Source organism: Dipodomys spectabilis, unplaced genomic scaffold, assembly GCF_019054845.1.
Source record: "Dipodomys spectabilis isolate Male_0828 unplaced genomic scaffold, ASM1905484v1 ptg000417l, whole genome shotgun sequence".
Classification (NCBI taxonomy): domain Eukaryota; kingdom Metazoa; phylum Chordata; class Mammalia; order Rodentia; family Heteromyidae; genus Dipodomys; species Dipodomys spectabilis.
The window spans coordinates 244,267-258,629 of NW_024871094.1; the positions used below are offsets into that span (position 1 = coordinate 244,267).

Here is a 14,363-nt window from a genome sequence, read left to right on the forward strand (position 1 = left end):
GAAACTAGAAAAAATGAAAGTGGGGTGACGTTTGGAAGGGTGTGGTAAAGTTAAGTAAAGATCCAGTGTACTTAAAACAAGGTCCGGGAAGATGGCGGAGGTGAAGCTGGAGGCTAAAAAAGCTCTTGCATAGAAAGCAGTTTTAGAGTTCCAGTGAACAGTCCTAAGCCAGAGAATCACACCAAGTGTGCCATCACAGGACAGAGTTTTAGGCCAGAGAGGGAAAATCCAGGCAAGGAGACAGATCTGAGCACTTGCCAGCAGCTGCCGCTGTGGCGGCAGTGGTGGCATCGGCAGCCGTAGCCTCCATACCTGCAAAACAGAGATTCTGGGACGAAGGAGCCAGATGCGGCGGGCGAGCAGAGTCTACTCAACACCAACAAGAACCGAAAAGGAGCAGACATCTTCATCCTGCAGTTCGCAGACCAGAGACGAACCAGGAACCAACACTCGACATGAGTAGAAGCCTAACGTCTTCACTCCTTCTAAGGGAGCAGAGGAGGGAAGGCCATTCCCCCCCCACCCCAAGACTGGAAATTTCTATCTTGGATACTGACAAAGCTTGGATGAGCTGCTAGCTCCAACTCAGGCCTTGAAAGAAAATTAGAGTCATTTAGCAGGTCATAAGAACCTAAGCTGACCTGCCAGACTCAGCTCCACCCAGGGAAAAGTCACCGTGCTCAAGCGCCAGCCCCAGGAGTGGCTTTCTTCACTGGGTAATCAGAGAGAGAGGCTGCCCCTCCTTTTAGCAGCTTTGACAATCAATTGAAATTCAGTAAACATAAACCCTGAGAGTGGCTCCAGGCTGGGCTCTGTGAGTTTCTCACAAACTAGCCCCCAGGAAAAGCTTCTGTTTGCTAAAAGGCCTCAACTTTACCCAGAAACTAGCCTTATCACAGCATCTCTAAATTTGAGGAAAAAGCCATCTCCCTCTTTTGTGATACTCAAAGCAGATCTCCCTCCCAATGAACTAACCTAGGAGGAGGATCGCAAAATCCTGGGTAAAGCAGAGCATTTTTCTGCCTGTTCACACAAACTGACAAGAAACCAAACAAGACACAGGAAAACCAAACACCACAAGCAGACCAGAGACTCCTAGAAGAGGCTGGTTAACGACACAAGGGAGATACAGATTGTTCCCACCCTCCTAAAAAAAATCAAAGAACTTTTTTTCCTTTATTTTTGTACCTGTTATAAAAAATTTTTTTCTAAAACTTTTTTAAAATTTTTAATTTTTACCTAGTAACTTTTTTTCCTCTTATAATTTTTATTTTAGAGGTGTATGTGTGTGTGCGTTTTTCTTTCTTTTATTCTTTTCAAAATTATTTTTGTTTTTTTGTTTAGCTCTAGTGAACTTCTGATCTTTTTTCTTTCTTATCCTTTTCACCTTTTCTTCTCTTTCTTTCTTCTTTATGTGACTTAATTGTTGTTCTGCACATCCTCAGATACACCCATAGTCGATTATTAGACCGTATCCCCCATTGTGTACACACTTATTCCACAAATTTATTACTCAATTCAAAACCTCTTAGACTTAAATTCCTTAATAGCAGTACTGCCTCTTTATACCTAGATAATATTTCAAGAATTTTTATTTTTAAGTTTTTCACATCTCATTGATATCCCTCCCGTTCTCTCATTATATCCACGATCTTCTCTGAATATTTTGTTTTCGGAGAGCTTGAGAATACTCAAAGAGAAAGGCAGAATGGCGTGAGCAGGCTGAGAACACTCAAAGAGAACTACAGGAATGGCATGAACTTGAGGAAGCTAAGCAAAGAGTAACACAGGAATTGAGAGAGCAGGAAGAGAAAACACAAAGATCACTAAAGGCATTCATGGAATCCATTAACAAAGAGCAAAAGAAAGTCAGGGAGACCACAAAGGGATTGCTGAATGGAACCTAACAGAAGGAATGGGAGACCAAGGAAACCATAACCAATCAACTAAGTGATTTGAGAATAAACAATGAACACCAAATTAAGGAAGTAAAAAACTAATACAAGATCTAAAACAAAGTTTCAACCAAGAATTTGGAGCCAGCAAAGCTGAGCAATTAGAAGGAAAAGAAATTAAAAACAAGTTAGAAAGTCTAGACAGCAGGTTAGGCCATGCAGAAGATCGAATCTCGGGGATTGAAGACAGCCTAGATATTATAGAGAAAGAACATACAACCATCCAAGACAAGTCCAAGAAATATGATAGATCTATCCAACACTTGGAAGACACCACGAAAAGGCCTAATCTAAGGATAATGGGTGTAGAGGAGCACGTAGAAACAGAAGTTAATGGTCTAGGAAATGTGTTAAACAGGATTCTAGCAGATAACTTCCCAAACATGCAAAAAGATAGCCCTATTCAGATACAAGAAGCTTTTAGAACTCCAAATAGACCAGACCAGAGTAGGACATCCCACCATCACATTAAAATCCACACAGGATCAATTCACACCAAGGAAAAGATCCTTAAAGCTGTCAAGGAGAAAGGATTAATCACCTATAAAGGGAAACTAATTAGGATCACCTCAGATTTCTCAGCAGAGAAAATCAAAGCAAGAAGACTGTGGAATGATGTATGCCATGCCCTAAAGACAATTATCAACCAAGAATACTGTACCCAGCTAAGTCTCCTTCATAATTGAAAGCCAAATAAAAACTTGTCATAGCAAAGAAAATTGAAACAATAAATCTCCACCAAACCAGCCGTACAAAAGATGCTTAAAGATGACCTACACATAGGAAACCAACAAGACCACAATAAAGGACAAGAAACTTCACCCAAACTGAGAATCCAAGAACTATAGGAAGAACCCAGTTTTCGCATCCCCAAAGAAGGTGGATCACAGACATGAACTCCCAAGTAACTCTTAGTCCTATCTCTCAACATCAATGGACTTAATGCTCCAATTAAGCGACATAGACTCTCTAGTTCGATTAAAAAGCAAGATCCTTCTATCTGCTGCCTTCAAGGGTCACATCTTGCCCATAAAAATAAACACATTTTCAATGTTAAAGGCTGGAACAAAATCTACCAAGCAAATGGCCCCCATAAACAGGCGGGAGTTGCAATACTAATATCAGATAAAATAGACTTCAAATTAAAGTTTGTGAGAAGAGATAAAGAAGGTCGCTACATATTAATTAAGGGATTTCTCCTTCAGGAGGATATTACAATTCTAAATATCTATTCGCCAAACAATGGAGCACCCAAATTTATCCAAGAAACACTACTTTCCCTCAAATACCATATTGACCCAAAGACATTAATTGTTGGGGATTTTAATATACCACTCTCCCCACTAGATAGATCAACTCGGCAAAAACTCAACAGAGAAACCGCAAATCTAAATAACTGCATAGATCAACTAGATTTAACAGATATCTACCGAATATTTCACCCAGCAGCATCAGAATACACGTTTTTCTCAGCAGCACATGGAATATTTTCTAAAATACACTACATTTTAGGCCACAAATCAAACTTGTCCAAATTAAGAAACATTGAATATATACCTTGCATTCTCTCTGACCACAAACGAATAACATTAAAACTCAACAACAAAAGCCACTAAAGAAAGTCCGGTAACATATGGAGGCTGAACAACACAGTGCTGAATCACTATTAGAAAGAGATTAGAATCAGGATTAGAAAGAGATTAGAAAGGAAATTCAAATGTTCATGCTAGTCAACAAAAACAAGCACACAAATTACCAGCTCCTCTGGGACATAGCAAAGGCAGTACTCAGAGGCAAGTTTATAGCTCTGAGTTCCTACATCAACAAATTGGAGAGATCTGAAACTAACAATTTAATGAGTCATCTGAACCTCCTTGAAAAAGTGCAGCAAGATAAAACCCAATCCAGTAGACGGAAAGAAATAATTAAAATTAAATAAGAATTAAATGAATTAGAATAAAAAAAACTATAGAAAGAATCAACAAGACAAAGAGTTAGTTCTTTGAAAAAATTAACAAAATTGACAGACTCTTAGCAAATCTTATCAGAAAAAGAAGAGAACACACCCAAATAAATAAACTCAGAGATGAGAATGGAAACATCATCTTGGAAACAACCAAGATTCAGAACATTATGAGGGAATACTTCTCAAAACTTTATGCTAATAAGTTTGAGAACTTACAGAAATGGACCTTTTCCTAGCAAATATTGACATGCCAAAACTAAACCAAGAAGAGTTAAACTACCTTACTAGGCCCTTATCAAGCATTGAAACAAAAACAGCAATAAGAGACCTCCTATTTGAGAAAAGTTCAAAACCAGATTGTTTTACAGCGGAATTCTACAAGGCCTGCAAAGCAGAGCTCACACAAATACTCCTCCAACTCTTCAATGAAATTGAAAGAGAAAGTTCACTACCGAACACATTCTATGAAGCCATCATAAAACTCATCCAAAACCAGGCAGGGATTCATCAAAGAAAGACAACTATAGACCCATTTCTTTGATGAACATTGATGCAAAACCTCTCAACAAAATTTTGGCCAATCGACTTCAACAATTCATCCAAAAAATCATATATCATGATCAAACAAGATTCATTTCAGGAATGCAAAGCTAGTTCATTATACGGAAAACAATTAATATTATTCATCACATCAACAGGAGCAAGGATAAGATCCACATGGTTATCTCAATAGATGTAGAAAAAGCATTTGACAAGAACCAACACCCATTTATGAGGAAGGTTTTGGAAAATTTAGGAATCCATGGTACATTCCTCAATACAATATAGGCTGTATATGACTAATCTACAGCCAGCATTATACTTAATGGTGAAAAACTAAAGCCATTTACTTTTAACTCAGGAACAAGACAAGGATACCCACTCCCTCAACTCCTCTTCAATCTAGCATTAGAATGCCTAGCTACAGCAATAAGACAAGATGCAAACTTAAAGGGAATCCAAAGAGGGAAAGAATAAATAAAACTCTCCCTCTTTGCAGATGATATGATATTGTATTTAAAGAATCCCATAGACTCCACTCCCAAATTACTCAAGCTGATTCAAAACTTGGGCAAAGTAGCAGGTTATAAAATTTACCCTCAAAAATCAATGGCTTTTCTGTATACCAACGATGCGAAAAGTGTGGCTGAAATTAGGAAAGCAATTCCATTTGTAATAGCCCAACAAAAATAAAGTACCTAGGAATTAACCAAAGAAGTGAGGGTCCTCTATGATGAAAACGTTAAAAACTTGAAAAAGGAAATCAAAACAGAACTTAGAAAATGGCAAAAACTCCCATGCTCCTGAATCGGAAGGATCAACATCGTGAAAATGGCAATACTTCCCAAGGCTATCTACAAATTCAACGCGATACCTATCAAAGTTCAAACTCATTCATCAAGGAAATAGAAGAGGCAATCCAAAAATTCATATGGAACAACAAAAGACTCTGAATAGCAAAAACACTCTTCAACAAAAAGAATACTGCTGGAGGAATATCAATACCAAATTTCAAACTATGCTATAAAGCCATAGTAATCAAAACAGCTTGGTACTGGCACAAGGATAGACCTAAGGAACAATGGAATAGAATTGAATTCCCAGAAATGAACCTACAGACATATAGCCATCTAATCTTGATAAGGGAGCTAAAAAATAGAATGGAAGAAAGACAGCCTCTTCAGTAAATGGTGCTGGAAAAATTGTTTGACTACTTGTAGAAAACTAAAGCTAGATCCTTATATATCACCCTGCACCCGAATCAACTCCAAATGCATCAAAGACCTCGGAGTCAAAACAGACACTCTGAAAATATTACAGGATGGAGTAGGAGAAACCCTGGGTCTCCTTGGCGCAGGCCGAATTTTTCTTAACAGAGATCCAGAAACACAACAAATTAAAGAAAGGTTGGACAAATGGGATTGCAGGAAGTTGCACAGCTTCTGAATGGCAAAGGACATAGCTAGCAAGATCAATAGAAAGCCCACGGATTGACAGATCTTCACTAGCCATAAAACGGCCAAGGGTCTCATATCTAAAATATACTTGGAACTCAAAAAATTAAATCCCCCAAGAACAAATCCTCAAGGAAACAACTGCTCAATAAATTAATCGGCTAAAGACTTAAAGAGAAACTTCTCTGAAGAAGAAAGAAGGATGGCCAATAGACACATGAAGAAATGCTCAATCTCCCTCGCCATAATAGAAATGCAAATCAAAACAACATTAAGATACCACCTCACACTTGTTAGATTGGCAAAAATCAAGAACTCTAATAACAACAGATGCTGGAGGGGATGTGGACAGAAGGGAACCTTACTTCATTGTTGGTGTGTGTAAACTTGTTCAACCACTTTGGAAAGTAGTATGGAGGTTCCTCAAAAGACTCCACATAGAGCTCCCCTATGACCCAGCAATCCCACTTTTGGGCATTTACCCAAATGTTTACAAATAACACCACACTAAAGCTACCAGCACAACTATGTTTATTGCTGCATTATTTACTCTTGCTAAGATATGGAACCAATCCTGATGCCAATCAGTAGATGAATGGATCAAAAAAATGTGGTATATATACACAATGGAATTCTATGCCTCCATCAGAAAGAATGATATTACCCCATTTGTTAGGAAATGGAATGGAAAAACTTATTTTAAGAGAAGTAAGTCAAGGACAAGGAAACATAGATCCCATGGTTTCCCTATTTTCAATATCTAGTATATGTATGAGTCAAGCAGAAAAGTTCAGATAAGGTAATGTTAGGAAAATGAATCCTAAGATGTCTATTCAAATGTTTTTTTTTTTTTCTTTCGTGAATTTGTTCCTAACGCATTTGTGAGATTATTTCTTTGTTGCTTTGTATGTCCCTCCCCCTCTGTATAACTTCTGATTTCACTGTATTTGATGTTGGTATAATTTGTGGAGGGGAAGGGGAAAACAAGTCGTTTAAATAAGGTTACAGGTGGACCCGTTGTCATGTTGAAAACGAACTTTACAACTTTGGTGGGGGGACGGAGGCTGGGAAGGGATGTGAAGGGGAAACAAAGAGGAGGCTACAATGCTTGATAAGAAACGTACTCATTATCTTGCCCATTTAATTGTAACCCCTCTGTACAGTATTTTCACAATAAAAAATAAATAAAAATTTAAGATAAATAAATAAATATGTTAGAAACAAAAAAAGATCCACTGTACTTATAGTCTGATTTGTTGCATGGAAATTCCATTATACATCTATTTAAGTTAATGAAAATATAATTAAAAACCATGGAAACATCTGGTCTTAAACTGCATTCTCTCAAACCATGAGTCAATATAACAGTTTCCTTCTCAGAAACTTTCTTTGCAGGTCTTTTCCTCATAATGACAGGAAACTGACCAACATAATATTAATACTCCAAACTGCATATCATAAAGATAAAAAATATAAAAATCACATTAAAAATGTTAGAATTCATCACATGATAAAATAACAGGTAGAATCAAATGCTGATTGATTGTTTTTCCAAGTATTTACCTATGGTATCTAATTTAATCCTCACATTAATCCCATAAAGTGGAACTACTTCCATTTTTAATGCTCAGATGATGATATTGAAGTTTTCAGAGTTGGAATTAGTAGTACAACATTGCACACATGGTAAGTGTTTGCCTGATGCTCATCTCTCACTGTATCAAATAACTTCATTCTATTTAATGACTAAAATACCAGCACTTAATCTACTAATTCTAGGAAAATTTCCCAGAATTATTGTGTACACTCTAATAATATTTCGCTTTGTACACTCTAATAATATTTCACTTTATATTTGTTAGAAAATAGATAACTGTAATATGAAAATTCCAAGTTCTTAATTAATTTATACCTCCCTGGTGAAAGGAATTGCTAAACTATAACATTCTTGCTCTCTAACTCAAAATAGTAGAAACCATATTCTATCCCATGGCTCAACATGCACTGCCTAGTAACCCTATCTCTGTTTAATATAGTCTTACTGAAAGAATGACCTGCCCAATTCCTGATGGAAAGAGACTGAAGGTCTTATGGACAAGTGATTTCCACATTGTAGCTCACCTAAATTGTTTACCATTATAAGTATTTTGATTGCTTTTTATAACCAACATTTTAGAGAAATGTACTACTTTAAATGCTATTAAAGCAAGACATATAAAAAATCACCTTAGACACTAGATAAGTATTTTACTTTTCATATACCCAAAAATGCAGTCTGACCTATCATTGTTAGGAAAAAGAGGTTAAAAATCACAGACACCAAGACCTAAGCATGAATTAAAGCCTCTCCAACTTGTAAATATAAATGGTTTAAAAAGACATAAATACTATTGCGTTTAAAAAAATTCTTATGATACTGCAGTTTGAATTATAAACTATTAACTCTTGAAAATAAGCCATTTTCTTGGCATTAGGACACAAAACACAAGATTAATCCTAATCTTTTTAAAAGACCTTTATTTATACTAAAAATTCAATCTTATAACTACAAAGATTCTAAAAATAACTGAAGTACAGAGACACAAAGGAAAAAATTTATCTGCATCATCTACATTCAAAGGACTGTGTTAATAGAAAAAAAAGTTATATAAATAATTAGCTTACCCAATTCACTTACATTCTTTTATTCTATTTCATTTAGATTCATAAAAACTGGCTTTTCATAAAATGATGCTTAAAAAGCCTATATGTCCACTTACGTTTTCATATCTTAACAATCTTTATTTCAGAAATGTCTTTAGCTCTATAGTTAATGAACTGAAATAATAATAAAATATCCAAAGTCTTTTCAGAAATTGCAAGACTCGCTTTGGGATGTTATTTATATTGGAAGACATATTCGAAAAGCCTTGTTTGTTAATGTTCCCACAGTTACTCCCACAAAAGGGCCATTAGTGAAGATCTCTTTGCATGTACAAAACAACTTCAAATACATCCACAATCTGGAGATGACACATGCTTTTTGTTTGTTTGTTTTTGAAAGGAATATCTAACAAGCATATCCACAATACTGATTTTCAGTCAATATGATGGGATATTCAAATATAATAAATATGAGGTTATCTCTTAGTGAGAATAGATATGATCTTACAAAGAAAGATTTTTTTCAACAGAAATCTGGAGTTTATCCACCTTGTGTTTCACAGTAATAACCAAAGAGTAATAACTGTATGTTTGTTGGTCAAACTCACTACAATTGTATATCTTAAAAGTATAATCAATTTAAGAGGGCAAATACATATTTTGTACCGATAGTCATCTTACAGAAATAACTTACTACCTAATTATGTCTTTATCTTCTTACCTAACATATAATAAGAGCTGAAAGCAGTCTCTTTTATGTAACTTAATGCTGTAAATGCTTTTATTATGAAGATGTTATTTGACAAATAAAATATACAAAAGGGGGGTTCCACTGAAATGACATGACTGAACACTGATAAATAAAAACATTGCAACCCAGTTAACTCTTTGCGGACTCACCCTGTCCACACTGGCAAGCAACATTGCAACAGCACATGCAAACCTATACACATATACACATGTGCACATGTACATACACATATACATGCATGTTAAATTCAGGGTTTATTATACAAAAAGTTCAAATAAAATATTAGTGATTAGTACAAATGATAATTTGCCTTATTACAAAATGAGATACAATCCAGTCACCACAGTTGTTACATATTACCTGCCTCTCCACATGTAACCACTTAATTTATTTTATTAATTAATTAATTTGTTTGTTTGGTAATAATAATAGGGCTTGAACTCAGGGCCTGGCTCTGTCTCAGAATTTAGTTTTTATTTAGTTTTCTCAAGGCTAGCATTTTACTGCTTATACCACAGCTCCATTTCTAGCTTTTGCTGGTTACTTTCAAAACAGAATCTAATGGACTTTTTTTTTTGCTTTGTCTGGTTTCAAATCACAATCCTCATAGTTCATCTTTCTAATTAGCTAGGATTAATAACATGAGCCACCAGTGTGCCTTCTACTTTTTCCTCTATATTTAGCTAATGCACATACTTACATAGTAATTTAAAACTGAGTATAGAACCAAGATGTACAGTGATGATATTGTCCTATCAGAAATTCAAGTTATTAATTTAAATTTCTTCTTGAGTCCATTCACAAAATGACATGATACAGTATAAGAGAACTCACGATTGAACATATGAGCTTTAAGAGATTTCTAATAGATCCATTACTTATTGTTACCCAACATTAGAACAAAATGTATAATGCAGTAGTAAAATAGAAGTCCTTTGCATGACTATTTAAATTCCATGTTTTTTTAAGACACTTTGTTTTCATCTAAAAAAGTAGAACTGTCTATCGTCTTCAATGATTTTGATGATTGAAGGTGCTTAATGAGAAGTCAAAATGTATTAGTAGTCCTTTGCTATCAATTAAATCTTACTTTTTCTTCTTGGAGAATATAATGATCAAAGCAATAGTTGAGAATCAGCAAGCAATAGTTCAGAATCATGCTTCCCGTGCAAGGGGATCACCAGTAAGTAATCCTTGACACTATTTTCCACAAAGCTTTGTCACAGATATAATCGGCCTGCCCTCTCTAGCTGCTTTCCTCGCTCGGACCTATTCCTTCAAGGTACAGGAAAAGTGTGATTCAACTGATTTCAGTCAGATCTGTTAATAGAATTATCAAGGATTTAGATTCTTGTCTGTAATTTGGTCAAATCTATGTCTCTTTATGTAGGCTACTAAAAATGTATTTACTAATTTCAAGTAAATACATAAATTCTATTTCCATCTTTTTAAAAAATAAAATTCTGTTTGCTCTATAAATTGATCAGAGGCATGGATTTTGTGGCTAGCTAGATCACTGCACATCTCTCTGTCTCTCACTTCATCTCTCTTTCATGGTTCTCATAGATAATATGACTGCTCCACAATTATCCTAATTTATTTTGCTTTTATATTTTTGGTTGCATCATTTCACTTTCTACTCTGCCATTTCCCATATTTTTTATATAGAAAGCATTATTTGTTTTTTCTTTTTTTTTTTTTTTTTTTTTTGGTCAGTCGTGGGGCCTGAACTCTGGGCCTGGGCACTGTCCTTCAGCTCTGCAGCTGAAGGCTACCACTCTACCACTTAAACGTCAGCCCCACTTCTGGAATTTTCTGCCTATGTGGTGCTGAGAAATCGAACCCAGGGGCTCATACATGCATGGCAAGCACTCTACCACTAAGCCACCTTCTGTTTTCTCATTCCTAGAAGAAGCTGCACATGAAAACATCACTGATTCTCATTTTCAGTCTGTACCTTTGAATATGGAGGAACGTCTTTCCTCTGCTCTCCATCAATTCCCTACTTTCCAGTTAGAATGACTTAGAATAATAAAAATGGAAAAAGAGTAAATAAATAATAATGAAAAAACAGATACACAAAATTCATTGTATTTTTCTCACCAGTTCAACCCATGTGAACTATTGGGGAAATACATAGACACCTTATTCCCACTGGCACTTTAAGTCTCTAGTTAAGCAATTCTGATGAAGATGAGGAACAAAATGAAAAAGTGACGAATGGTATCAATTGCAAGAAAAAAAATGGAGTAGAGTCCAAGCAAATTTCTTCTTTGGGCTGATGAAAATAATCGGCTTACTAGAGTGTGGAGACTACTTTCATAAAGGCCACTCATGTGAATACTAGGAATGATGATGAATATACCCCTCTTCATCGAGAAGCCTACAGTGGACACTTAGATATTGTCCATGAGTTGGTGGCTCAAGCAGCAGATATTCATGCAATAAATGTGAATGGCTGGAAACCCCTGCACAGTGCTTATTCTTGGAATAATACCAGTGTGGTTTTTTCTTACTTCATCATGATGCAGATACCAATGCCCAAAGTAAAGGCCTCTTGTCTCCCTTGCATTGTGCTGCTGGGAATAGAGATAGCAAAGATACACTGGATCTCCTTCTGTTCAACCATTGCATCAAACCAGGTCTGAAGAACAACTTGGAAGAAACTGCCTTTGATATTACCAAAAGGATAAGTATGTATCACTACCTCTTTGAAGTTGTGGAAGGCTGTACAAATTGTTCTCTTAAATCATAATGGTTCAGTTAAGTATCTTTTTTTTCTTGTTTTTTGTTGAGTTTTTTTTTAATTGTGAAAATACCATACAAAGCTTTTACAATTACATAGGCAAGGTAATGAGTACATTTCTTTTTTTTTTTGTCGGTCGTGGGGCTTGAACTCTGGGCCTGGGTGTTGTCCCTCAGCTCTTCAGCTCAAGGCGAGCGCTCTACCACTTGAGCTACAGCACCACTTCCGGTTTTCTGGTGGTTTATTGGAGATAGGAGTCTCACGGTCTCTCCTGCCCGGGCTGGCTTTGAACCGCGATCCTCAGATCTCAGCCTCCTGAGTAGCTAGGATTACAGGCGTGAGCCACCAGCGCCCGGCTTATGAGTACATTTCTTATCAAACATGTTGCCTCCTCCTTTATTTCCCCTTCCCATCCCTTCCCATCTCCCCCCCCACTCCCTTCCCCCCTCACTGCCCCTACCCCCACCAAAGTTGTAAAGTTCGTTTTTCGACATGATGTCTTGTACATCTCATTGTTGCAATGGAAACAATTTGTTTTTCCCCTTCCCCTCCACAAATCATACCAACATAAAATACAATGAAAGCAGGGATTATACTGTGGGGGAGGGACATACAAAACAACAAAGAAATCATCTTATGAATATGTTAGAAACAATCGCAAGAAAAAAAAATTTGAATCCTTATATTAGGGTACATTTCGCCAAACATAAACTTATCTGACCATTTTGGCTTGTCTTAGACATATTGCAAATATGGGAAACCATGGGACCAATGTTTCTTTGGGCCTGGCTTACTTCACCTAATATAATTTTTTCCAAGTCTTTCCATTTCCTAACAAATAGGGCAATGTAATTCTTTCTCATGGAGGTATAGAATTCCATTCCATAGAATTCTATTTTCTTAATCCATTCATTTACTGACGGGCATCAAAAAAGACTATACTAAAGCTACCAGAACAAATATGTTTATTGCAGCATTATTTAGCATAGCTAAGAGTTAAGTTTCTTAAACTTCAAAATGCCAGTTCATTCTTTGTGTCCATACAAAATACACAACCCAAGTAACAGCAATATCTTACTCTAAAAATTCCGCGCAATTTTTCCAAATGAATTGCTTGACTTTGATGTCGAAATGTATTTGAGTTGTTTGTATACATCCATAATCATTTCTGCAGAGTTTGTGATTTTTTTAATCAGAAATAATTTGAACTCATCTGTTGAAATGAGTAGTACAGAAACTAAAGATATTTCTGTTTATTGCCTGAAAAAGTATTTTTTAAAATATTCTATATTCTGTGTTTGAATAATATCCATAATCTATTTCATTCTCTCCTAGGTATACTTTGAATTGAGCATTGTTTCATTATATATATATATATATATATATATATATATATATATTCATTAATAAACGTGTCCTTTCAGATTGCATTCCATATAGAAAATTTAAGATTCCTTTTTTTCCAGGTCCTTATGAAGTATATTTCTTAAGGATAAAATGACAATGTTAACTACTTTCAAATGTTTTGTAAAGGTTGTTCTATGTAAAGGCCTTTCTAAGGTGAAGATTTAATACACTGATATCAAACTAACATTTAATTCTAACACATGCATGCATTGCTACACGTGTAATTTTGTATTCAACATTTTAATAACTGTTTTTATTTCTTGCATCTGAAGAATGAAAACTATGGAATATTTCACAAATTTTCATATTATCCTTGTGCAAGTGCCATGTTAATCTGTGTATTGTTGTAATTTGGGTATATGTGCTGCTGAATCATGTAGTATCTTCTAAATTTAAGTAGCTAATGATGCAATTCTTTATACAGGCTTATATCATTGGGTGCCTATTTGTAACAAGGAAACCTTATTGTTCCTAACAATACTATTGATCTTATTTCTCTAAAATAATGTGTTTAGTGGGAAAAAATTATATTGTTCGGTTGATTGCTCACATTTCATTTTTTGTCAATGACAATTTTAAGTCTTTTTCATTTTAGATTTAATCATACTTTGAAGCACTTATAGCTAGATCCTAAGGTAATGGCTTTTTCAAGTACTTATTTATGCAACTGAGTTAGTTTTGTGGAGCTAATGGATTCAAAGTAAGCCTTGCTTAAGAGCTACTTCTAAACTTCTGCAGCTGACATTTTCCCAAATGAGGTCTTACTGGCACTAATGTCTACCTGACCCTTTATCCTTCTTCCATGTAGGAACATACCAACCAGAATATCCTATCTTGACAGCATAGTTTATCTTACTGGAACAAAACTAATTTTAGTTACAAGGGATCATAGAAAGATGCA

General features: G+C 35.5%; 1 pseudogene; it reads right to left on the reverse strand.

Moving 5' to 3' along the window:
* Window positions 1-13,738: 13,738 nt before the first annotated feature.
* On the reverse strand, window positions 13,739-13,838 carry LOC122097214 (annotated as a pseudogene).
* Window positions 13,839-14,363: the final 525 nt, after the last annotated feature.